Below are 22773 nucleotides of genomic sequence, written 5' to 3'. Positions count from 1 at the left end.
AACTGGGTTAAGAAGGGGTGCACCGTTCCTGGAGGTACTGCAATACCAGGTCAATGCGTGGAGTGGACAGAGCAAGCTCTTTTTCCATCTCCCTGTTCTAAAAATCCATTTAATATATGGTCCCCAGATAGGGGACGTATCAGATATTAAACTGATAAGAACAGATACTACACTTGATCTTAGCCAAAAGGCCGAGAAGCGATAACCAGAATTGGTTTGGGCCTCGAGTGGCACCCTGGCCTATGCCGGACACATCTTAGGGAGAGAGAGCGAGAGGGAGACAAACCCACGCCTACACAAGACATTTTGTCACCCAAGCCAACCCTTGAAAAGGCTGCTTTGCAGAGCCAAAACAAGAAGAATGGTGCGTTTTGCAGCCGCCGCCCACTGCAATGAATCTGAATAACTCCTCCTTTAGGGCGCAAGCAACTCCCCTCCCCCTTGCAGTCTTTCCAATTCACGATACAAAAAGACGGACAGGACAGGTTGCCTGACTTTCCGTCACTGCCACCCTTTGCCATCCTTACCCGTAGAAAGCCCTTTCATCATCCCCAAACCCTAATCTTTTCCCTTTCCTTCCCAGCCCCCAAACCCTGCCCTCTGTACCTTTCTCACCACCCGCTTCCCTTCTCCTGTCATCCCCCTACCACCCGGGAAAAAAAGAGATTGCCCCCTCCTTCCACTAGCCCACCCTCCCACCCAAAGAACAACTTCTTCTGCGCAGCTTGTTTTCTAGGCAGCAGCGCTATTGTGATGTCATCGGGGGGCATTGTGACAAGCCGCCAGTGTTCCGTCTCTTCATGTTGTGCACAGTTCAAACGGAAAATACATCAACAGGCAGACTACAGAAAAGCTTACTATCAAAGGTTAGAGGGGGGCTTTCTCAGAGGGCTTTTTACAGTTTTTCTATTCCCAATTAGCCGTTTAAGTGTACTTATTGAAAGTAGTAATTCTTTCATAGGCCGCCCTTTCTTAGTATTTGACGTTCCTTATATTGCGGTATGAGGCTTCGCAGTAGGTTGCAAACATTCATCACCCATGACTGTCCCCAATTGAGCTCAGAAGCTCAATGTCTATCATGACCTCTCTTTTAGAATGTCCAAGAGCAAGCAAACTATTCCTCCAGGAGAGGGCGCCAACAGACTACTAAAGAGATCATCATTACTCAAAGAAAACCCCAAAAACCAATGCATGATAGGAATAAACAGGTAACTTTCTTTGGAGTGGAAGCGGAGAGATCGCACCAGATGCCAATTCTAGATGTTATCACACCTGTGGTCACTGCAGCAGCAGGTGAATCCACTTTGTCCAAAAGGGATCTATTCCATTCAATTGCAAATGATCTAGATAAGACAGAGAACTGCAGCACGGGGACATAGCCGAGTTGGTCAGGTTGAGTGGTGATGAGTTTGCTATTTGGATGAATAAAGAAAGTCAAAAGTGTGAAAGATAAAAAACAAAAGGAGGAAGTGTGAAAAGTGAATGGGCCAAATTGAGGTGCATATGAAGACGTATGCTTTCTTCCAATTCATTAAATCGGGCTAATATGAATCAGGTGAATTGAGTTCTGCTTTTGGAAACTGGGTTAAGAAGGGGTGCACCGTTCCTGGAGGTACTGCAATACCAGGTCAATGCGTGGAGTGGACAGAGCAAGCTCTTTTTCCATCTCCCTGTTCTAAAAATCCATTTAATATATGGTCCCCAGATAGGGGACGTATCAGATATTAAACTGATAAGAACAGATACTACACTTGATCTTAGCCAAAAGGCCGAGAAGCGATAACCAGAATTGGTTTGGGCCTCGAGTGGCACCCTGGCCTATGCCGGACACATCTTAGGGAGAGAGAGCGAGAGGGAGACAAACCCACGCCTACACAAGACATTTTGTCACCCAAGCCAACCCTTGAAAAGGCTGCTTTGCAGAGCCAAAACAAGAAGAATGGTGCGTTTTGCAGCCGCCGCCCACTGCAATGAATCTGAATAACTCCTCCTTTAGGGCGCAAGCAACTCCCCTCCCCCTTGCAGTCTTTCCAATTCACGATACAAAAAGACGGACAGGACAGGTTGCCTGACTTTCCGTCACTGCCACCCTTTGCCATCCTTACCCGTAGAAAGCCCTTTCATCATCCCCAAACCCTAATCTTTTCCCTTTCCTTCCCAGCCCCCAAACCCTGCCCTCTGTACCTTTCTCACCACCCGCTTCCCTTCTCCTGTCATCCCCCTACCACCCGGGAAAAAAAGAGATTGCCCCCTCCTTCCACTAGCCCACCCTCCCACCCAAAGAACAACTTCTTCTGCGCAGCTTGTTTTCTAGGCAGCAGCGCTATTGTGATGTCATCGGGGGGCATTGTGACAAGCCGCCAGTGTTCCGTCTCTTCATGTTGTGCACAGTTCAAACGGAAAATACATCAACAGGCAGACTACAGAAAAGCTTACTATCAAAGGTTAGAGGGGGGCTTTCTCAGAGGGCTTTTTACAGTTTTTCTATTCCCAATTAGCCGTTTAAGTGTACTTATTGAAAGTAGTAATTCTTTCATAGGCCGCCCTTTCTTAGTATTTGACGTTCCTTATATTGCGGTATGAGGCTTCGCAGTAGGTTGCAAACATTCATCACCCATGACTGTCCCCAATTGAGCTCAGAAGCTCAATGTCTATCATGACCTCTCTTTTAGAATGTCCAAGAGCAAGCAAACTATTCCTCCAGGAGAGGGCGCCAACAGACTACTAAAGAGATCATCATTACTCAAAGAAAACCCCAAAAACCAATGCATGATAGGAATAAACAGGTAACTTTCTTTGGAGTGGAAGCGGAGAGATCGCACCAGATGCCAATTCTAGATGTTATCACACCTGTGGTCACTGCAGCAGCAGGTGAATCCACTTTGTCCAAAAGGGATCTATTCCATTCAATTGCAAATGATCTAGATAAGACAGAGAACTGCAGCACGGGGACATAGCCGAGTTGGTCAGGTTGAGTGGTGATGAGTTTGCTATTTGGATGAATAAAGAAAGTCAAAAGTGTGAAAGATAAAAAACAAAAGGAGGAAGTGTGAAAAGTGAATGGGCCAAATTGAGGTGCATATGAAGACGTATGCTTTCTTCCAATTCATTAAATCGGGCTAATATGAATCAGGTGAATTGAGTTCTGCTTTTGGAAACTGGGTTAAGAAGGGGTGCACCGTTCCTGGAGGTACTGCAATACCAGGTCAATGCGTGGAGTGGACAGAGCAAGCTCTTTTTCCATCTCCCTGTTCTAAAAATCCATTTAATATATGGTCCCCAGATAGGGGACGTATCAGATATTAAACTGATAAGAACAGATACTACACTTGATCTTAGCCAAAAGGCCGAGAAGCGATAACCAGAATTGGTTTGGGCCTCGAGTGGCACCCTGGCCTATGCCGGACACATCTTAGGGAGAGAGAGCGAGAGGGAGACAAACCCACGCCTACACAAGACATTTTGTCACCCAAGCCAACCCTTGAAAAGGCTGCTTTGCAGAGCCAAAACAAGAAGAATGGTGCGTTTTGCAGCCGCCGCCCACTGCAATGAATCTGAATAACTCCTCCTTTAGGGCGCAAGCAACTCCCCTCCCCCTTGCAGTCTTTCCAATTCACGATACAAAAAGACGGACAGGACAGGTTGCCTGACTTTCCGTCACTGCCACCCTTTGCCATCCTTACCCGTAGAAAGCCCTTTCATCATCCCCAAACCCTAATCTTTTCCCTTTCCTTCCCAGCCCCCAAACCCTGCCCTCTGTACCTTTCTCACCACCCGCTTCCCTTCTCCTGTCATCCCCCTACCACCCGGGAAAAAAAGAGATTGCCCCCTCCTTCCACTAGCCCACCCTCCCACCCAAAGAACAACTTCTTCTGCGCAGCTTGTTTTCTAGGCAGCAGCGCTATTGTGATGTCATCGGGGGGCATTGTGACAAGCCGCCAGTGTTCCGTCTCTTCATGTTGTGCACAGTTCAAACGGAAAATACATCAACAGGCAGACTACAGAAAAGCTTACTATCAAAGGTTAGAGGGGGGCTTTCTCAGAGGGCTTTTTACAGTTTTTCTATTCCCAATTAGCCGTTTAAGTGTACTTATTGAAAGTAGTAATTCTTTCATAGGCCGCCCTTTCTTAGTATTTGACGTTCCTTATATTGCGGTATGAGGCTTCGCAGTAGGTTGCAAACATTCATCACCCATGACTGTCCCCAATTGAGCTCAGAAGCTCAATGTCTATCATGACCTCTCTTTTAGAATGTCCAAGAGCAAGCAAACTATTCCTCCAGGAGAGGGCGCCAACAGACTACTAAAGAGATCATCATTACTCAAAGAAAACCCCAAAAACCAATGCATGATAGGAATAAACAGGTAACTTTCTTTGGAGTGGAAGCGGAGAGATCGCACCAGATGCCAATTCTAGATGTTATCACACCTGTGGTCACTGCAGCAGCAGGTGAATCCACTTTGTCCAAAAGGGATCTATTCCATTCAATTGCAAATGATCTAGATAAGACAGAGAACTGCAGCACGGGGACATAGCCGAGTTGGTCAGGTTGAGTGGTGATGAGTTTGCTATTTGGATGAATAAAGAAAGTCAAAAGTGTGAAAGATAAAAAACAAAAGGAGGAAGTGTGAAAAGTGAATGGGCCAAATTGAGGTGCATATGAAGACGTATGCTTTCTTCCAATTCATTAAATCGGGCTAATATGAATCAGGTGAATTGAGTTCTGCTTTTGGAAACTGGGTTAAGAAGGGGTGCACCGTTCCTGGAGGTACTGCAATACCAGGTCAATGCGTGGAGTGGACAGAGCAAGCTCTTTTTCCATCTCCCTGTTCTAAAAATCCATTTAATATATGGTCCCCAGATAGGGGACGTATCAGATATTAAACTGATAAGAACAGATACTACACTTGATCTTAGCCAAAAGGCCGAGAAGCGATAACCAGAATTGGTTTGGGCCTCGAGTGGCACCCTGGCCTATGCCGGACACATCTTAGGGAGAGAGAGCGAGAGGGAGACAAACCCACGCCTACACAAGACATTTTGTCACCCAAGCCAACCCTTGAAAAGGCTGCTTTGCAGAGCCAAAACAAGAAGAATGGTGCGTTTTGCAGCCGCCGCCCACTGCAATGAATCTGAATAACTCCTCCTTTAGGGCGCAAGCAACTCCCCTCCCCCTTGCAGTCTTTCCAATTCACGATACAAAAAGACGGACAGGACAGGTTGCCTGACTTTCCGTCACTGCCACCCTTTGCCATCCTTACCCGTAGAAAGCCCTTTCATCATCCCCAAACCCTAATCTTTTCCCTTTCCTTCCCAGCCCCCAAACCCTGCCCTCTGTACCTTTCTCACCACCCGCTTCCCTTCTCCTGTCATCCCCCTACCACCCGGGAAAAAAAGAGATTGCCCCCTCCTTCCACTAGCCCACCCTCCCACCCAAAGAACAACTTCTTCTGCGCAGCTTGTTTTCTAGGCAGCAGCGCTATTGTGATGTCATCGGGGGGCATTGTGACAAGCCGCCAGTGTTCCGTCTCTTCATGTTGTGCACAGTTCAAACGGAAAATACATCAACAGGCAGACTACAGAAAAGCTTACTATCAAAGGTTAGAGGGGGGCTTTCTCAGAGGGCTTTTTACAGTTTTTCTATTCCCAATTAGCCGTTTAAGTGTACTTATTGAAAGTAGTAATTCTTTCATAGGCCGCCCTTTCTTAGTATTTGACGTTCCTTATATTGCGGTATGAGGCTTCGCAGTAGGTTGCAAACATTCATCACCCATGACTGTCCCCAATTGAGCTAAGAAGCTCAATGTCTATCATGACCTCTCTTTTAGAATGTCCAAGAGCAAGCAAACTATTCCTCCAGGAGAGGGCGCCAACAGACTACTAAAGAGATCATCATTACTCAAAGAAAACCCCAAAAACCAATGCATGATAGGAATAAACAGGTAACTTTCTTTGGAGTGGAAGCGGAGAGATCGCACCAGATGCCAATTCTAGATGTTATCACACCTGTGGTCACTGCAGCAGCAGGTGAATCCACTTTGTCCAAAAGGGATCTATTCCATTCAATTGCAAATGATCTAGATAAGACAGAGAACTGCAGCACGGGGACATAGCCGAGTTGGTCAGGTTGAGTGGTGATGAGTTTGCTATTTGGATGAATAAAGAAAGTCAAAAGTGTGAAAGATAAAAAACAAAAGGAGGAAGTGTGAAAAGTGAATGGGCCAAATTGAGGTGCATATGAAGACGTATGCTTTCTTCCAATTCATTAAATCGGGCTAATATGAATCAGGTGAATTGAGTTCTGCTTTTGGAAACTGGGTTAAGAAGGGGTGCACCGTTCCTGGAGGTACTGCAATACCAGGTCAATGCGTGGAGTGGACAGAGCAAGCTCTTTTTCCATCTCCCTGTTCTAAAAATCCATTTAATATATGGTCCCCAGATAGGGGACGTATCAGATATTAAACTGATAAGAACAGATACTACACTTGATCTTAGCCAAAAGGCCGAGAAGCGATAACCAGAATTGGTTTGGGCCTCGAGTGGCACCCTGGCCTATGCCGGACACATCTTAGGGAGAGAGAGCGAGAGGGAGACAAACCCACGCCTACACAAGACATTTTGTCACCCAAGCCAACCCTTGAAAAGGCTGCTTTGCAGAGCCAAAACAAGAAGAATGGTGCGTTTTGCAGCCGCCGCCCACTGCAATGAATCTGAATAACTCCTCCTTTAGGGCGCAAGCAACTCCCCTCCCCCTTGCAGTCTTTCCAATTCACGATACAAAAAGACGGACAGGACAGGTTGCCTGACTTTCCGTCACTGCCACCCTTTGCCATCCTTACCCGTAGAAAGCCCTTTCATCATCCCCAAACCCTAATCTTTTCCCTTTCCTTCCCAGCCCCCAAACCCTGCCCTCTGTACCTTTCTCACCACCCGCTTCCCTTCTCCTGTCATCCCCCTACCACCCGGGAAAAAAAGAGATTGCCCCCTCCTTCCACTAGCCCACCCTCCCACCCAAAGAACAACTTCTTCTGCGCAGCTTGTTTTCTAGGCAGCAGCGCTATTGTGATGTCATCGGGGGGCATTGTGACAAGCCGCCAGTGTTCCGTCTCTTCATGTTGTGCACAGTTCAAACGGAAAATACATCAACAGGCAGACTACAGAAAAGCTTACTATCAAAGGTTAGAGGGGGGCTTTCTCAGAGGGCTTTTTACAGTTTTTCTATTCCCAATTAGCCGTTTAAGTGTACTTATTGAAAGTAGTAATTCTTTCATAGGCCGCCCTTTCTTAGTATTTGACGTTCCTTATATTGCGGTATGAGGCTTCGCAGTAGGTTGCAAACATTCATCACCCATGACTGTCCCCAATTGAGCTCAGAAGCTCAATGTCTATCATGACCTCTCTTTTAGAATGTCCAAGAGCAAGCAAACTATTCCTCCAGGAGAGGGCGCCAACAGACTACTAAAGAGATCATCATTACTCAAAGAAAACCCCAAAAACCAATGCATGATAGGAATAAACAGGTAACTTTCTTTGGAGTGGAAGCGGAGAGATCGCACCAGATGCCAATTCTAGATGTTATCACACCTGTGGTCACTGCAGCAGCAGGTGAATCCACTTTGTCCAAAAGGGATCTATTCCATTCAATTGCAAATGATCTAGATAAGACAGAGAACTGCAGCACGGGGACATAGCCGAGTTGGTCAGGTTGAGTGGTGATGAGTTTGCTATTTGGATGAATAAAGAAAGTCAAAAGTGTGAAAGATAAAAAACAAAAGGAGGAAGTGTGAAAAGTGAATGGGCCAAATTGAGGTGCATATGAAGACGTATGCTTTCTTCCAATTCATTAAATCGGGCTAATATGAATCAGGTGAATTGAGTTCTGCTTTTGGAAACTGGGTTAAGAAGGGGTGCACCGTTCCTGGAGGTACTGCAATACCAGGTCAATGCGTGGAGTGGACAGAGCAAGCTCTTTTTCCATCTCCCTGTTCTAAAAATCCATTTAATATATGGTCCCCAGATAGGGGACGTATCAGATATTAAACTGATAAGAACAGATACTACACTTGATCTTAGCCAAAAGGCCGAGAAGCGATAACCAGAATTGGTTTGGGCCTCGAGTGGCACCCTGGCCTATGCCGGACACATCTTAGGGAGAGAGAGCGAGAGGGAGACAAACCCACGCCTACACAAGACATTTTGTCACCCAAGCCAACCCTTGAAAAGGCTGCTTTGCAGAGCCAAAACAAGAAGAATGGTGCGTTTTGCAGCCGCCGCCCACTGCAATGAATCTGAATAACTCCTCCTTTAGGGCGCAAGCAACTCCCCTCCCCCTTGCAGTCTTTCCAATTCACGATACAAAAAGACGGACAGGACAGGTTGCCTGACTTTCCGTCACTGCCACCCTTTGCCATCCTTACCCGTAGAAAGCCCTTTCATCATCCCCAAACCCTAATCTTTTCCCTTTCCTTCCCAGCCCCCAAACCCTGCCCTCTGTACCTTTCTCACCACCCGCTTCCCTTCTCCTGTCATCCCCCTACCACCCGGGAAAAAAAGAGATTGCCCCCTCCTTCCACTAGCCCACCCTCCCACCCAAAGAACAACTTCTTCTGCGCAGCTTGTTTTCTAGGCAGCAGCGCTATTGTGATGTCATCGGGGGGCATTGTGACAAGCCGCCAGTGTTCCGTCTCTTCATGTTGTGCACAGTTCAAACGGAAAATACATCAACAGGCAGACTACAGAAAAGCTTACTATCAAAGGTTAGAGGGGGGCTTTCTCAGAGGGCTTTTTACAGTTTTTCTATTCCCAATTAGCCGTTTAAGTGTACTTATTGAAAGTAGTAATTCTTTCATAGGCCGCCCTTTCTTAGTATTTGACGTTCCTTATATTGCGGTATGAGGCTTCGCAGTAGGTTGCAAACATTCATCACCCATGACTGTCCCCAATTGAGCTCAGAAGCTCAATGTCTATCATGACCTCTCTTTTAGAATGTCCAAGAGCAAGCAAACTATTCCTCCAGGAGAGGGCGCCAACAGACTACTAAAGAGATCATCATTACTCAAAGAAAACCCCAAAAACCAATGCATGATAGGAATAAACAGGTAACTTTCTTTGGAGTGGAAGCGGAGAGATCGCACCAGATGCCAATTCTAGATGTTATCACACCTGTGGTCACTGCAGCAGCAGGTGAATCCACTTTGTCCAAAAGGGATCTATTCCATTCAATTGCAAATGATCTAGATAAGACAGAGAACTGCAGCACGGGGACATAGCCGAGTTGGTCAGGTTGAGTGGTGATGAGTTTGCTATTTGGATGAATAAAGAAAGTCAAAAGTGTGAAAGATAAAAAACAAAAGGAGGAAGTGTGAAAAGTGAATGGGCCAAATTGAGGTGCATATGAAGACGTATGCTTTCTTCCAATTCATTAAATCGGGCTAATATGAATCAGGTGAATTGAGTTCTGCTTTTGGAAACTGGGTTAAGAAGGGGTGCACCGTTCCTGGAGGTACTGCAATACCAGGTCAATGCGTGGAGTGGACAGAGCAAGCTCTTTTTCCATCTCCCTGTTCTAAAAATCCATTTAATATATGGTCCCCAGATAGGGGACGTATCAGATATTAAACTGATAAGAACAGATACTACACTTGATCTTAGCCAAAAGGCCGAGAAGCGATAACCAGAATTGGTTTGGGCCTCGAGTGGCACCCTGGCCTATGCCGGACACATCTTAGGGAGAGAGAGCGAGAGGGAGACAAACCCACGCCTACACAAGACATTTTGTCACCCAAGCCAACCCTTGAAAAGGCTGCTTTGCAGAGCCAAAACAAGAAGAATGGTGCATTTTGCAGCCGCCGCCCACTGCAATGAATCTGAATAACTCCTCCTTTAGGGCGCAAGCAACTCCCCTCCCCCTTGCAGTCTTTCCAATTCACGATACAAAAAGACGGACAGGACAGGTTGCCTGACTTTCCGTCACTGCCACCCTTTGCCATCCTTACCCGTAGAAAGCCCTTTCATCATCCCCAAACCCTAATCTTTTCCCTTTCCTTCCCAGCCCCCAAACCCTGCCCTCTGTACCTTTCTCACCACCCGCTTCCCTTCTCCTGTCATCCCCCTACCACCCGGGAAAAAAAGAGATTGCCCCCTCCTTCCACTAGCCCACCCTCCCACCCAAAGAACAACTTCTTCTGCGCAGCTTGTTTTCTAGGCAGCAGCGCTATTGTGATGTCATCGGGGGGCATTGTGACAAGCCGCCAGTGTTCCGTCTCTTCATGTTGTGCACAGTTCAAACGGAAAATACATCAACAGGCAGACTACAGAAAAGCTTACTATCAAAGGTTAGAGGGGGGCTTTCTCAGAGGGCTTTTTACAGTTTTTCTATTCCCAATTAGCCGTTTAAGTGTACTTATTGAAAGTAGTAATTCTTTCATAGGCCGCCCTTTCTTAGTATTTGACGTTCCTTATATTGCGGTATGAGGCTTCGCAGTAGGTTGCAAACATTCATCACCCATGACTGTCCCCAATTGAGCTCAGAAGCTCAATGTCTATCATGACCTCTCTTTTAGAATGTCCAAGAGCAAGCAAACTATTCCTCCAGGAGAGGGCGCCAACAGACTACTAAAGAGATCATCATTACTCAAAGAAAACCCCAAAAACCAATGCATGATAGGAATAAACAGGTAACTTTCTTTGGAGTGGAAGCGGAGAGATCGCACCAGATGCCAATTCTAGATGTTATCACACCTGTGGTCACTGCAGCAGCAGGTGAATCCACTTTGTCCAAAAGGGATCTATTCCATTCAATTGCAAATGATCTAGATAAGACAGAGAACTGCAGCACGGGGACATAGCCGAGTTGGTCAGGTTGAGTGGTGATGAGTTTGCTATTTGGATGAATAAAGAAAGTCAAAAGTGTGAAAGATAAAAAACAAAAGGAGGAAGTGTGAAAAGTGAATGGGCCAAATTGAGGTGCATATGAAGACGTATGCTTTCTTCCAATTCATTAAATCGGGCTAATATGAATCAGGTGAATTGAGTTCTGCTTTTGGAAACTGGGTTAAGAAGGGGTGCACCGTTCCTGGAGGTACTGCAATACCAGGTCAATGCGTGGAGTGGACAGAGCAAGCTCTTTTTCCATCTCCCTGTTCTAAAAATCCATTTAATATATGGTCCCCAGATAGGGGACGTATCAGATATTAAACTGATAAGAACAGATACTACACTTGATCTTAGCCAAAAGGCCGAGAAGCGATAACCAGAATTGGTTTGGGCCTCGAGTGGCACCCTGGCCTATGCCGGACACATCTTAGGGAGAGAGAGCGAGAGGGAGACAAACCCACGCCTACACAAGACATTTTGTCACCCAAGCCAACCCTTGAAAAGGCTGCTTTGCAGAGCCAAAACAAGAAGAATGGTGCGTTTTGCAGCCGCCGCCCACTGCAATGAATCTGAATAACTCCTCCTTTAGGGCGCAAGCAACTCCCCTCCCCCTTGCAGTCTTTCCAATTCACGATACAAAAAGACGGACAGGACAGGTTGCCTGACTTTCCGTCACTGCCACCCTTTGCCATCCTTACCCGTAGAAAGCCCTTTCATCATCCCCAAACCCTAATCTTTTCCCTTTCCTTCCCAGCCCCCAAACCCTGCCCTCTGTACCTTTCTCACCACCCGCTTCCCTTCTCCTGTCATCCCCCTACCACCCGGGAAAAAAAGAGATTGCCCCCTCCTTCCACTAGCCCACCCTCCCACCCAAAGAACAACTTCTTCTGCGCAGCTTGTTTTCTAGGCAGCAGCGCTATTGTGATGTCATCGGGGGGCATTGTGACAAGCCGCCAGTGTTCCGTCTCTTCATGTTGTGCACAGTTCAAACGGAAAATACATCAACAGGCAGACTACAGAAAAGCTTACTATCAAAGGTTAGAGGGGGGCTTTCTCAGAGGGCTTTTTACAGTTTTTCTATTCCCAATTAGCCGTTTAAGTGTACTTATTGAAAGTAGTAATTCTTTCATAGGCCGCCCTTTCTTAGTATTTGACGTTCCTTATATTGCGGTATGAGGCTTCGCAGTAGGTTGCAAACATTCATCACCCATGACTGTCCCCAATTGAGCTCAGAAGCTCAATGTCTATCATGACCTCTCTTTTAGAATGTCCAAGAGCAAGCAAACTATTCCTCCAGGAGAGGGCGCCAACAGACTACTAAAGAGATCATCATTACTCAAAGAAAACCCCAAAAACCAATGCATGATAGGAATAAACAGGTAACTTTCTTTGGAGTGGAAGCGGAGAGATCGCACCAGATGCCAATTCTAGATGTTATCACACCTGTGGTCACTGCAGCAGCAGGTGAATCCACTTTGTCCAAAAGGGATCTATTCCATTCAATTGCAAATGATCTAGATAAGACAGAGAACTGCAGCACGGGGACATAGCCGAGTTGGTCAGGTTGAGTGGTGATGAGTTTGCTATTTGGATGAATAAAGAAAGTCAAAAGTGTGAAAGATAAAAAACAAAAGGAGGAAGTGTGAAAAGTGAATGGGCCAAATTGAGGTGCATATGAAGACGTATGCTTTCTTCCAATTCATTAAATCGGGCTAATATGAATCAGGTGAATTGAGTTCTGCTTTTGGAAACTGGGTTAAGAAGGGGTGCACCGTTCCTGGAGGTACTGCAATACCAGGTCAATGCGTGGAGTGGACAGAGCAAGCTCTTTTTCCATCTCCCTGTTCTAAAAATCCATTTAATATATGGTCCCCAGATAGGGGACGTATCAGATATTAAACTGATAAGAACAGATACTACACTTGATCTTAGCCAAAAGGCCGAGAAGCGATAACCAGAATTGGTTTGGGCCTCGAGTGGCACCCTGGCCTATGCCGGACACATCTTAGGGAGAGAGAGCGAGAGGGAGACAAACCCACGCCTACACAAGACATTTTGTCACCCAAGCCAACCCTTGAAAAGGCTGCTTTGCAGAGCCAAAACAAGAAGAATGGTGCGTTTTGCAGCCGCCGCCCACTGCAATGAATCTGAATAACTCCTCCTTTAGGGCGCAAGCAACTCCCCTCCCCCTTGCAGTCTTTCCAATTCACGATACAAAAAGACGGACAGGACAGGTTGCCTGACTTTCCGTCACTGCCACCCTTTGCCATCCTTACCCGTAGAAAGCCCTTTCATCATCCCCAAACCCTAATCTTTTCCCTTTCCTTCCCAGCCCCCAAACCCTGCCCTCTGTACCTTTCTCACCACCCGCTTCCCTTCTCCTGTCATCCCCCTACCACCCGGGAAAAAAAGAGATTGCCCCCTCCTTCCACTAGCCCACCCTCCCACCCAAAGAACAACTTCTTCTGCGCAGCTTGTTTTCTAGGCAGCAGCGCTATTGTGATGTCATCGGGGGGCATTGTGACAAGCCGCCAGTGTTCCGTCTCTTCATGTTGTGCACAGTTCAAACGGAAAATACATCAACAGGCAGACTACAGAAAAGCTTACTATCAAAGGTTAGAGGGGGGCTTTCTCAGAGGGCTTTTTACAGTTTTTCTATTCCCAATTAGCCGTTTAAGTGTACTTATTGAAAGTAGTAATTCTTTCATAGGCCGCCCTTTCTTAGTATTTGACGTTCCTTATATTGCGGTATGAGGCTTCGCAGTAGGTTGCAAACATTCATCACCCATGACTGTCCCCAATTGAGCTCAGAAGCTCAATGTCTATCATGACCTCTCTTTTAGAATGTCCAAGAGCAAGCAAACTATTCCTCCAGGAGAGGGCGCCAACAGACTACTAAAGAGATCATCATTACTCAAAGAAAACCCCAAAAACCAATGCATGATAGGAATAAACAGGTAACTTTCTTTGGAGTGGAAGCGGAGAGATCGCACCAGATGCCAATTCTAGATGTTATCACACCTGTGGTCACTGCAGCAGCAGGTGAATCCACTTTGTCCAAAAGGGATCTATTCCATTCAATTGCAAATGATCTAGATAAGACAGAGAACTGCAGCACGGGGACATAGCCGAGTTGGTCAGGTTGAGTGGTGATGAGTTTGCTATTTGGATGAATAAAGAAAGTCAAAAGTGTGAAAGATAAAAAACAAAAGGAGGAAGTGTGAAAAGTGAATGGGCCAAATTGAGGTGCATATGAAGACGTATGCTTTCTTCCAATTCATTAAATCGGGCTAATATGAATCAGGTGAATTGAGTTCTGCTTTTGGAAACTGGGTTAAGAAGGGGTGCACCGTTCCTGGAGGTACTGCAATACCAGGTCAATGCGTGGAGTGGACAGAGCAAGCTCTTTTTCCATCTCCCTGTTCTAAAAATCCATTTAATATATGGTCCCCAGATAGGGGACGTATCAGATATTAAACTGATAAGAACAGATACTACACTTGATCTTAGCCAAAAGGCCGAGAAGCGATAACCAGAATTGGTTTGGGCCTCGAGTGGCACCCTGGCCTATGCCGGACACATCTTAGGGAGAGAGAGCGAGAGGGAGACAAACCCACGCCTACACAAGACATTTTGTCACCCAAGCCAACCCTTGAAAAGGCTGCTTTGCAGAGCCAAAACAAGAAGAATGGTGCGTTTTGCAGCCGCCGCCCACTGCAATGAATCTGAATAACTCCTCCTTTAGGGCGCAAGCAACTCCCCTCCCCCTTGCAGTCTTTCCAATTCACGATACAAAAAGACGGACAGGACAGGTTGCCTGACTTTCCGTCACTGCCACCCTTTGCCATCCTTACCCGTAGAAAGCCCTTTCATCATCCCCAAACCCTAATCTTTTCCCTTTCCTTCCCAGCCCCCAAACCCTGCCCTCTGTACCTTTCTCACCACCCGCTTCCCTTCTCCTGTCATCCCCCTACCACCCGGGAAAAAAAGAGATTGCCCCCTCCTTCCACTAGCCCACCCTCCCACCCAAAGAACAACTTCTTCTGCGCAGCTTGTTTTCTAGGCAGCAGCGCTATTGTGATGTCATCGGGGGGCATTGTGACAAGCCGCCAGTGTTCCGTCTCTTCATGTTGTGCACAGTTCAAACGGAAAATACATCAACAGGCAGACTACAGAAAAGCTTACTATCAAAGGTTAGAGGGGGGCTTTCTCAGAGGGCTTTTTACAGTTTTTCTATTCCCAATTAGCCGTTTAAGTGTACTTATTGAAAGTAGTAATTCTTTCATAGGCCGCCCTTTCTTAGTATTTGACGTTCCTTATATTGCGGTATGAGGCTTCGCAGTAGGTTGCAAACATTCATCACCCATGACTGTCCCCAATTGAGCTCAGAAGCTCAATGTCTATCATGACCTCTCTTTTAGAATGTCCAAGAGCAAGCAAACTATTCCTCCAGGAGAGGGCGCCAACAGACTACTAAAGAGATCATCATTACTCAAAGAAAACCCCAAAAACCAATGCATGATAGGAATAAACAGGTAACTTTCTTTGGAGTGGAAGCGGAGAGATCGCACCAGATGCCAATTCTAGATGTTATCACACCTGTGGTCACTGCAGCAGCAGGTGAATCCACTTTGTCCAAAAGGGATCTATTCCATTCAATTGCAAATGATCTAGATAAGACAGAGAACTGCAGCACGGGGACATAGCCGAGTTGGTCAGGTTGAGTGGTGATGAGTTTGCTATTTGGATGAATAAAGAAAGTCAAAAGTGTGAAAGATAAAAAACAAAAGGAGGAAGTGTGAAAAGTGAATGGGCCAAATTGAGGTGCATATGAAGACGTATGCTTTCTTCCAATTCATTAAATCGGGCTAATATGAATCAGGTGAATTGAGTTCTGCTTTTGGAAACTGGGTTAAGAAGGGGTGCACCGTTCCTGGAGGTACTGCAATACCAGGTCAATGCGTGGAGTGGACAGAGCAAGCTCTTTTTCCATCTCCCTGTTCTAAAAATCCATTTAATATATGGTCCCCAGATAGGGGACGTATCAGATATTAAACTGATAAGAACAGATACTACACTTGATCTTAGCCAAAAGGCCGAGAAGCGATAACCAGAATTGGTTTGGGCCTCGAGTGGCACCCTGGCCTATGCCGGACACATCTTAGGGAGAGAGAGCGAGAGGGAGACAAACCCACGCCTACACAAGACATTTTGTCACCCAAGCCAACCCTTGAAAAGGCTGCTTTGCAGAGCCAAAACAAGAAGAATGGTGCGTTTTGCAGCCGCCGCCCACTGCAATGAATCTGAATAACTCCTCCTTTAGGGCGCAAGCAACTCCCCTCCCCCTTGCAGTCTTTCCAATTCACGATACAAAAAGACGGACAGGACAGGTTGCCTGACTTTCCGTCACTGCCACCCTTTGCCATCCTTACCCGTAGAAAGCCCTTTCATCATCCCCAAACCCTAATCTTTTCCCTTTCCTTCCCAGCCCCCAAACCCTGCCCTCTGTACCTTTCTCACCACCCGCTTCCCTTCTCCTGTCATCCCCCTACCACCCGGGAAAAAAAGAGATTGCCCCCTCCTTCCACTAGCCCACCCTCCCACCCAAAGAACAACTTCTTCTGCGCAGCTTGTTTTCTAGGCAGCAGCGCTATTGTGATGTCATCGGGGGGCATTGTGACAAGCCGCCAGTGTTCCGTCTCTTCATGTTGTGCACAGTTCAAACGGAAAATACATCAACAGGCAGACTACAGAAAAGCTTACTATCAAAGGTTAGAGGGGGGCTTTCTCAGAGGGCTTTTTACAGTTTTTCTATTCCCAATTAGCCGTTTAAGTGTACTTATTGAAAGTAGTAATTCTTTCATAGGCCGCCCTTTCTTAGTATTTGACGTTCCTTATATTGCGGTATGAGGCTTCGCAGTAGGTTGCAAACATTCATCACCCATGACTGTCCCCAATTGAGCTCAGAAGCTCAATGTCTATCATGACCTCTCTTTTAGAATGTCCAAGAGCAAGCAAACTATTCCTCCAGGAGAGGGCGCCAACAGACTACTAAAGAGATCATCATTACTCAAAGAAAACCCCAAAAACCAATGCATGATAGGAATAAACAGGTAACTTTCTTTGGAGTGGAAGCGGAGAGATCGCACCAGATGCCAATTCTAGATGTTATCACACCTGTGGTCACTGCAGCAGCAGGTGAATCCACTTTGTCCAAAAGGGATCTATTCCATTCAATTGCAAATGATCTAGATAAGACAGAGAACTGCAGCACGGGGACATAGCCGAGTTGGTCAGGTTGAGTGGTGATGAGTTTGCTATTTGGATGAATAAAGAAAGTCAAAAGTGTGAAAGATAAAAAACAAAAGGAGGAAGTGTGAAAAGTGAATGGGCCAAATTGAGGTGCATATGAAGACGTATGCTTTCTTCCAATTCATTAAATCGGGCTAATATGAATCAGGTGAATTGAGTTCTGCTTTTGGAAACTGGGTTAAGAAGGGGTGCACCGTTCCTGGAGGTACTGCAATACCAGGTCAATGCGTGGAGTGGACAGAGCAAGCTCTTTTTCCATCTCCCTGTTCTAAAAATCCATTTAATATATGGTCCCCAGATAGGGGACGTATCAGATATTAAACTGATAAGAACAGATACTACACTTGATCTTAGCCAAAAGGCCGAGAAGCGATAACCAGAATTGGTTTGGGCCTCGAGTGGCACCCTGGCCTATGCCGGACACATCTTAGGGAGAGAGAGCGAGAGGGAGACAAACCCACGCCTACACAAGACATTTTGTCACCCAAGCCAACCCTTGAAAAGGCTGCTTTGCAGAGCCAAAACAAGAAGAATGGTGCGTTTTGCAGCCGCCGCCCACTGCAATGAATCTGAATAACTCCTCCTTTAGGGCGCAAGCAACTCCCCTCCCCCTTGCAGTCTTTCCAATTCACGATACAAAAAGACGGACAGGACAGGTTGCCTGACTTTCCGTCACTGCCACCCTTTGCCATCCTTACCCGTAGAAAGCCCTTTCATCATCCCCAAACCCTAATCTTTTCCCTTTCCTTCCCAGCCCCCAAACCCTGCCCTCTGTACCTTTCTCACCACCCGCTTCCCTTCTCCTGTCATCCCCCTACCACCCGGGAAAAAAAGAGATTGCCCCCTCCTTCCACTAGCCCACCCTCCCACCCAAAGAACAACTTCTTCTGCGCAGCTTGTTTTCTAGGCAGCAGCGCTATTGTGATGTCATCGGGGGGCATTGTGACAAGCCGCCAGTGTTCCGTCTCTTCATGTTGTGCACAGTTCAAACGGAAAATACATCAACAGGCAGACTACAGAAAAGCTTACTATCAAAGGTTAGAGGGGGGCTTTCTCAGAGGGCTTTTTACAGTTTTTCTATTCCCAATTAGCCGTTTAAGTGTACTTATTGAAAGTAGTAATTCTTTCATAGGCCGCCCTTTCTTAGTATTTGACGTTCCTTATATTGCGGTATGAGGCTTCGCAGTAGGTTGCAAACATTCATCACCCATGACTGTCCCCAATTGAGCTCAGAAGCTCAATGTCTATCATGACCTCTCTTTTAGAATGTCCAAGAGCAAGCAAACTATTCCTCCAGGAGAGGGCGCCAACAGACTACTAAAGAGATCATCATTACTCAAAGAAAACCCCAAAAACCAATGCATGATAGGAATAAACAGGTAACTTTCTTTGGAGTGGAAGCGGAGAGATCGCACCAGATGCCAATTCTAGATGTTATCACACCTGTGGTCACTGCAGCAGCAGGTGAATCCACTTTGTCCAAAAGGGATCTATTCCATTCAATTGCAAATGATCTAGATAAGACAGAGAACTGCAGCACGGGGACATAGCCGAGTTGGTCAGGTTGAGTGGTGATGAGTTTGCTATTTGGATGAATAAAGAAAGTCAAAAGTGTGAAAGATAAAAAACAAAAGGAGGAAGTGTGAAAAGTGAATGGGCCAAATTGAGGTGCATATGAAGACGTATGCTTTCTTCCAATTCATTAAATCGGGCTAATATGAATCAGGTGAATTGAGTTCTGCTTTTGGAAACTGGGTTAAGAAGGGGTGCACCGTTCCTGGAGGTACTGCAATACCAGGTCAATGCGTGGAGTGGACAGAGCAAGCTCTTTTTCCATCTCCCTGTTCTAAAAATCCATTTAATATATGGTCCCCAGATAGGGGACGTATCAGATATTAAACTGATAAGAACAGATACTACACTTGATCTTAGCCAAAAGGCCGAGAAGCGATAACCAGAATTGGTTTGGGCCTCGAGTGGCACCCTGGCCTATGCCGGACACATCTTAGGGAGAGAGAGCGAGAGGGAGACAAACCCACGCCTACACAAGACATTTTGTCACCCAAGCCAACCCTTGAAAAGGCTGCTTTGCAGAGCCAAAACAAGAAGAATGGTGCGTTTTGCAGCCGCCGCCCACTGCAATGAATCTGAATAACTCCTCCTTTAGGGCGCAAGCAACTCCCCTCCCCCTTGCAGTCTTTCCAATTCACGATACAAAAAGACGGACAGGACAGGTTGCCTGACTTTCCGTCACTGCCACCCTTTGCCATCCTTACCCGTAGAAAGCCCTTTCATCATCCCCAAACCCTAATCTTTTCCCTTTCCTTCCCAGCCCCCAAACCCTGCCCTCTGTACCTTTCTCACCACCCGCTTCCCTTCTCCTGTCATCCCCCTACCACCCGGGAAAAAAAGAGATTGCCCCCTCCTTCCACTAGCCCACCCTCCCACCCAAAGAACAACTTCTTCTGCGCAGCTTGTTTTCTAGGCAGCAGCGCTATTGTGATGTCATCGGGGGGCATTGTGACAAGCCGCCAGTGTTCCGTCTCTTCATGTTGTGCACAGTTCAAACGGAAAATACATCAACAGGCAGACTACAGAAAAGCTTACTATCAAAGGTTAGAGGGGGGCTTTCTCAGAGGGCTTTTTACAGTTTTTCTATTCCCAATTAGCCGTTTAAGTGTACTTATTGAAAGTAGTAATTCTTTCATAGGCCGCCCTTTCTTAGTATTTGACGTTCCTTATATTGCGGTATGAGGCTTCGCAGTAGGTTGCAAACATTCATCACCCATGACTGTCCCCAATTGAGCTCAGAAGCTCAATGTCTATCATGACCTCTCTTTTAGAATGTCCAAGAGCAAGCAAACTATTCCTCCAGGAGAGGGCGCCAACAGACTACTAAAGAGATCATCATTACTCAAAGAAAACCCCAAAAACCAATGCATGATAGGAATAAACAGGTAACTTTCTTTGGAGTGGAAGCGGAGAGATCGCACCAGATGCCAATTCTAGATGTTATCACACCTGTGGTCACTGCAGCAGCAGGTGAATCCACTTTGTCCAAAAGGGATCTATTCCATTCAATTGCAAATGATCTAGATAAGACAGAGAACTGCAGCACGGGGACATAGCCGAGTTGGTCAGGTTGAGTGGTGATGAGTTTGCTATTTGGATGAATAAAGAAAGTCAAAAGTGTGAAAGATAAAAAACAAAAGGAGGAAGTGTGAAAAGTGAATGGGCCAAATTGAGGTGCATATGAAGACGTATGCTTTCTTCCAATTCATTAAATCGGGCTAATATGAATCAGGTGAATTGAGTTCTGCTTTTGGAAACTGGGTTAAGAAGGGGTGCACCGTTCCTGGAGGTACTGCAATACCAGGTCAATGCGTGGAGTGGACAGAGCAAGCTCTTTTTCCATCTCCCTGTTCTAAAAATCCATTTAATATATGGTCCCCAGATAGGGGACGTATCAGATATTAAACTGATAAGAACAGATACTACACTTGATCTTAGCCAAAAGGCCGAGAAGCGATAACCAGAATTGGTTTGGGCCTCGAGTGGCACCCTGGCCTATGCCGGACACATCTTAGGGAGAGAGAGCGAGAGGGAGACAAACCCACGCCTACACAAGACATTTTGTCACCCAAGCCAACCCTTGAAAAGGCTGCTTTGCAGAGCCAAAACAAGAAGAATGGTGCGTTTTGCAGCCGCCGCCCACTGCAATGAATCTGAATAACTCCTCCTTTAGGGCGCAAGCAACTCCCCTCCCCCTTGCAGTCTTTCCAATTCACGATACAAAAAGACGGACAGGACAGGTTGCCTGACTTTCCGTCACTGCCACCCTTTGCCATCCTTACCCGTAGAAAGCCCTTTCATCATCCCCAAACCCTAATCTTTTCCCTTTCCTTCCCAGCCCCCAAACCCTGCCCTCTGTACCTTTCTCACCACCCGCTTCCCTTCTCCTGTCATCCCCCTACCACCCGGGAAAAAAAGAGATTGCCCCCTCCTTCCACTAGCCCACCCTCCCACCCAAAGAACAACTTCTTCTGCGCAGCTTGTTTTCTAGGCAGCAGCGCTATTGTGATGTCATCGGGGGGCATTGTGACAAGCCGCCAGTGTTCCGTCTCTTCATGTTGTGCACAGTTCAAACGGAAAATACATCAACAGGCAGACTACAGAAAAGCTTACTATCAAAGGTTAGAGGGGGGCTTTCTCAGAGGGCTTTTTACAGTTTTTCTATTCCCAATTAGCCGTTTAAGTGTACTTATTGAAAGTAGTAATTCTTTCATAGGCCGCCCTTTCTTAGTATTTGACGTTCCTTATATTGCGGTATGAGGCTTCGCAGTAGGTTGCAAACATTCATCACCCATGACTGTCCCCAATTGAGCTCAGAAGCTCAATGTCTATCATGACCTCTCTTTTAGAATGTCCAAGAGCAAGCAAACTATTCCTCCAGGAGAGGGCGCCAACAGACTACTAAAGAGATCATCATTACTCAAAGAAAACCCCAAAAACCAATGCATGATAGGAATAAACAGGTAACTTTCTTTGGAGTGGAAGCGGAGAGATCGCACCAGATGCCAATTCTAGATGTTATCACACCTGTGGTCACTGCAGCAGCAGGTGAATCCACTTTGTCCAAAAGGGATCTATTCCATTCAATTGCAAATGATCTAGATAAGACAGAGAACTGCAGCACGGGGACATAGCCGAGTTGGTCAGGTTGAGTGGTGATGAGTTTGCTATTTGGATGAATAAAGAAAGTCAAAAGTGTGAAAGATAAAAAACAAAAGGAGGAAGTGTGAAAAGTGAATGGGCCAAATTGAGGTGCATATGAAGACGTATGCTTTCTTCCAATTCATTAAATCGGGCTAATATGAATCAGGTGAATTGAGTTCTGCTTTTGGAAACTGGGTTAAGAAGGGGTGCACCGTTCCTGGAGGTACTGCAATACCAGGTCAATGCGTGGAGTGGACAGAGCAAGCTCTTTTTCCATCTCCCTGTTCTAAAAATCCATTTAATATATGGTCCCCAGATAGGGGACGTATCAGATATTAAACTGATAAGAACAGATACTACACTTGATCTTAGCCAAAAGGCCGAGAAGCGATAACCAGAATTGGTTTGGGCCTCGAGTGGCACCCTGGCCTATGCCGGACACATCTTAGGGAGAGAGAGCGAGAGGGAGACAAACCCACGCCTACACAAGACATTTTGTCACCCAAGCCAACCCTTGAAAAGGCTGCTTTGCAGAGCCAAAACAAGAAGAATGGTGCGTTTTGCAGCCGCCGCCCACTGCAATGAATCTGAATAACTCCTCCTTTAGGGCGCAAGCAACTCCCCTCCCCCTTGCAGTCTTTCCAATTCACGATACAAAAAGACGGACAGGACAGGTTGCCTGACTTTCCGTCACTGCCACCCTTTGCCATCCTTACCCGTAGAAAGCCCTTTCATCATCCCCAAACCCTAATCTTTTCCCTTTCCTTCCCAGCCCCCAAACCCTGCCCTCTGTACCTTTCTCACCACCCGCTTCCCTTCTCCTGTCATCCCCCTACCACCCGGGAAAAAAAGAGATTGCCCCCTCCTTCC

The 22773-nt window shown here is 46.4% G+C and overlaps 15 non-coding genes across 15 annotated transcripts; all 15 read right to left on the bottom strand.

Annotated features, from left to right (window-relative positions):
* Positions 1-12: 12 nt before the first annotated feature.
* LOC142274831 (U2 spliceosomal RNA) lies at positions 13-203 on the bottom strand. Its single transcript, XR_012739067.1, has one exon. It is a non-coding gene; the product is annotated as a U2 spliceosomal RNA (small nuclear RNA).
* A 1387-nt stretch (positions 204-1590) lies between these two features.
* LOC142274829 (U2 spliceosomal RNA) lies at positions 1591-1781 on the bottom strand. Its single transcript, XR_012739066.1, has one exon. It is a non-coding gene; the product is annotated as a U2 spliceosomal RNA (small nuclear RNA).
* Positions 1782-3168: 1387 nt separating this feature from the next.
* On the bottom strand, positions 3169-3359 carry LOC142274828 (U2 spliceosomal RNA). The gene has a single exon (XR_012739065.1). It is a non-coding gene; the product is annotated as a U2 spliceosomal RNA (small nuclear RNA).
* Positions 3360-4746: 1387 nt separating this feature from the next.
* LOC142274827 (U2 spliceosomal RNA) lies at positions 4747-4937 on the bottom strand. The gene has a single exon (XR_012739064.1). It is a non-coding gene; the product is annotated as a U2 spliceosomal RNA (small nuclear RNA).
* A 1387-nt stretch (positions 4938-6324) lies between these two features.
* On the bottom strand, positions 6325-6515 carry LOC142274826 (U2 spliceosomal RNA). Its single transcript, XR_012739063.1, has one exon. It is a non-coding gene; the product is annotated as a U2 spliceosomal RNA (small nuclear RNA).
* A 1387-nt stretch (positions 6516-7902) lies between these two features.
* On the bottom strand, positions 7903-8093 carry LOC142274825 (U2 spliceosomal RNA). Its single transcript, XR_012739062.1, has one exon. It is a non-coding gene; the product is annotated as a U2 spliceosomal RNA (small nuclear RNA).
* A 1387-nt stretch (positions 8094-9480) lies between these two features.
* Positions 9481-9671, bottom strand: LOC142274824 (U2 spliceosomal RNA). Its single transcript, XR_012739061.1, has one exon. It is a non-coding gene; the product is annotated as a U2 spliceosomal RNA (small nuclear RNA).
* Positions 9672-11058: 1387 nt separating this feature from the next.
* On the bottom strand, positions 11059-11249 carry LOC142274823 (U2 spliceosomal RNA). Its single transcript, XR_012739060.1, has one exon. It is a non-coding gene; the product is annotated as a U2 spliceosomal RNA (small nuclear RNA).
* A 1387-nt stretch (positions 11250-12636) lies between these two features.
* Positions 12637-12827, bottom strand: LOC142274822 (U2 spliceosomal RNA). The gene has a single exon (XR_012739059.1). It is a non-coding gene; the product is annotated as a U2 spliceosomal RNA (small nuclear RNA).
* Positions 12828-14214: 1387 nt separating this feature from the next.
* Positions 14215-14405, bottom strand: LOC142274821 (U2 spliceosomal RNA). Its single transcript, XR_012739058.1, has one exon. It is a non-coding gene; the product is annotated as a U2 spliceosomal RNA (small nuclear RNA).
* Positions 14406-15792: 1387 nt separating this feature from the next.
* LOC142274818 (U2 spliceosomal RNA) lies at positions 15793-15983 on the bottom strand. The gene has a single exon (XR_012739056.1). It is a non-coding gene; the product is annotated as a U2 spliceosomal RNA (small nuclear RNA).
* A 1387-nt stretch (positions 15984-17370) lies between these two features.
* LOC142274817 (U2 spliceosomal RNA) lies at positions 17371-17561 on the bottom strand. The gene has a single exon (XR_012739055.1). It is a non-coding gene; the product is annotated as a U2 spliceosomal RNA (small nuclear RNA).
* Positions 17562-18948: 1387 nt separating this feature from the next.
* On the bottom strand, positions 18949-19139 carry LOC142274816 (U2 spliceosomal RNA). The gene has a single exon (XR_012739054.1). It is a non-coding gene; the product is annotated as a U2 spliceosomal RNA (small nuclear RNA).
* A 1387-nt stretch (positions 19140-20526) lies between these two features.
* On the bottom strand, positions 20527-20717 carry LOC142274815 (U2 spliceosomal RNA). Its single transcript, XR_012739053.1, has one exon. It is a non-coding gene; the product is annotated as a U2 spliceosomal RNA (small nuclear RNA).
* Positions 20718-22104: 1387 nt separating this feature from the next.
* LOC142274814 (U2 spliceosomal RNA) lies at positions 22105-22295 on the bottom strand. The gene has a single exon (XR_012739052.1). It is a non-coding gene; the product is annotated as a U2 spliceosomal RNA (small nuclear RNA).
* Between the last annotated feature and the right edge of the window lie 478 nt (positions 22296-22773).

The sequence above is a fragment of the Anomaloglossus baeobatrachus genome, unplaced genomic scaffold (genome assembly GCF_048569485.1).
Source record: "Anomaloglossus baeobatrachus isolate aAnoBae1 unplaced genomic scaffold, aAnoBae1.hap1 Scaffold_3800, whole genome shotgun sequence".
Classification (NCBI taxonomy): domain Eukaryota; kingdom Metazoa; phylum Chordata; class Amphibia; order Anura; family Aromobatidae; genus Anomaloglossus; species Anomaloglossus baeobatrachus.
Note: the sequence above shows the minus strand (reverse complement) of the source record. Positions and strands in the feature narration are given on the sequence as shown.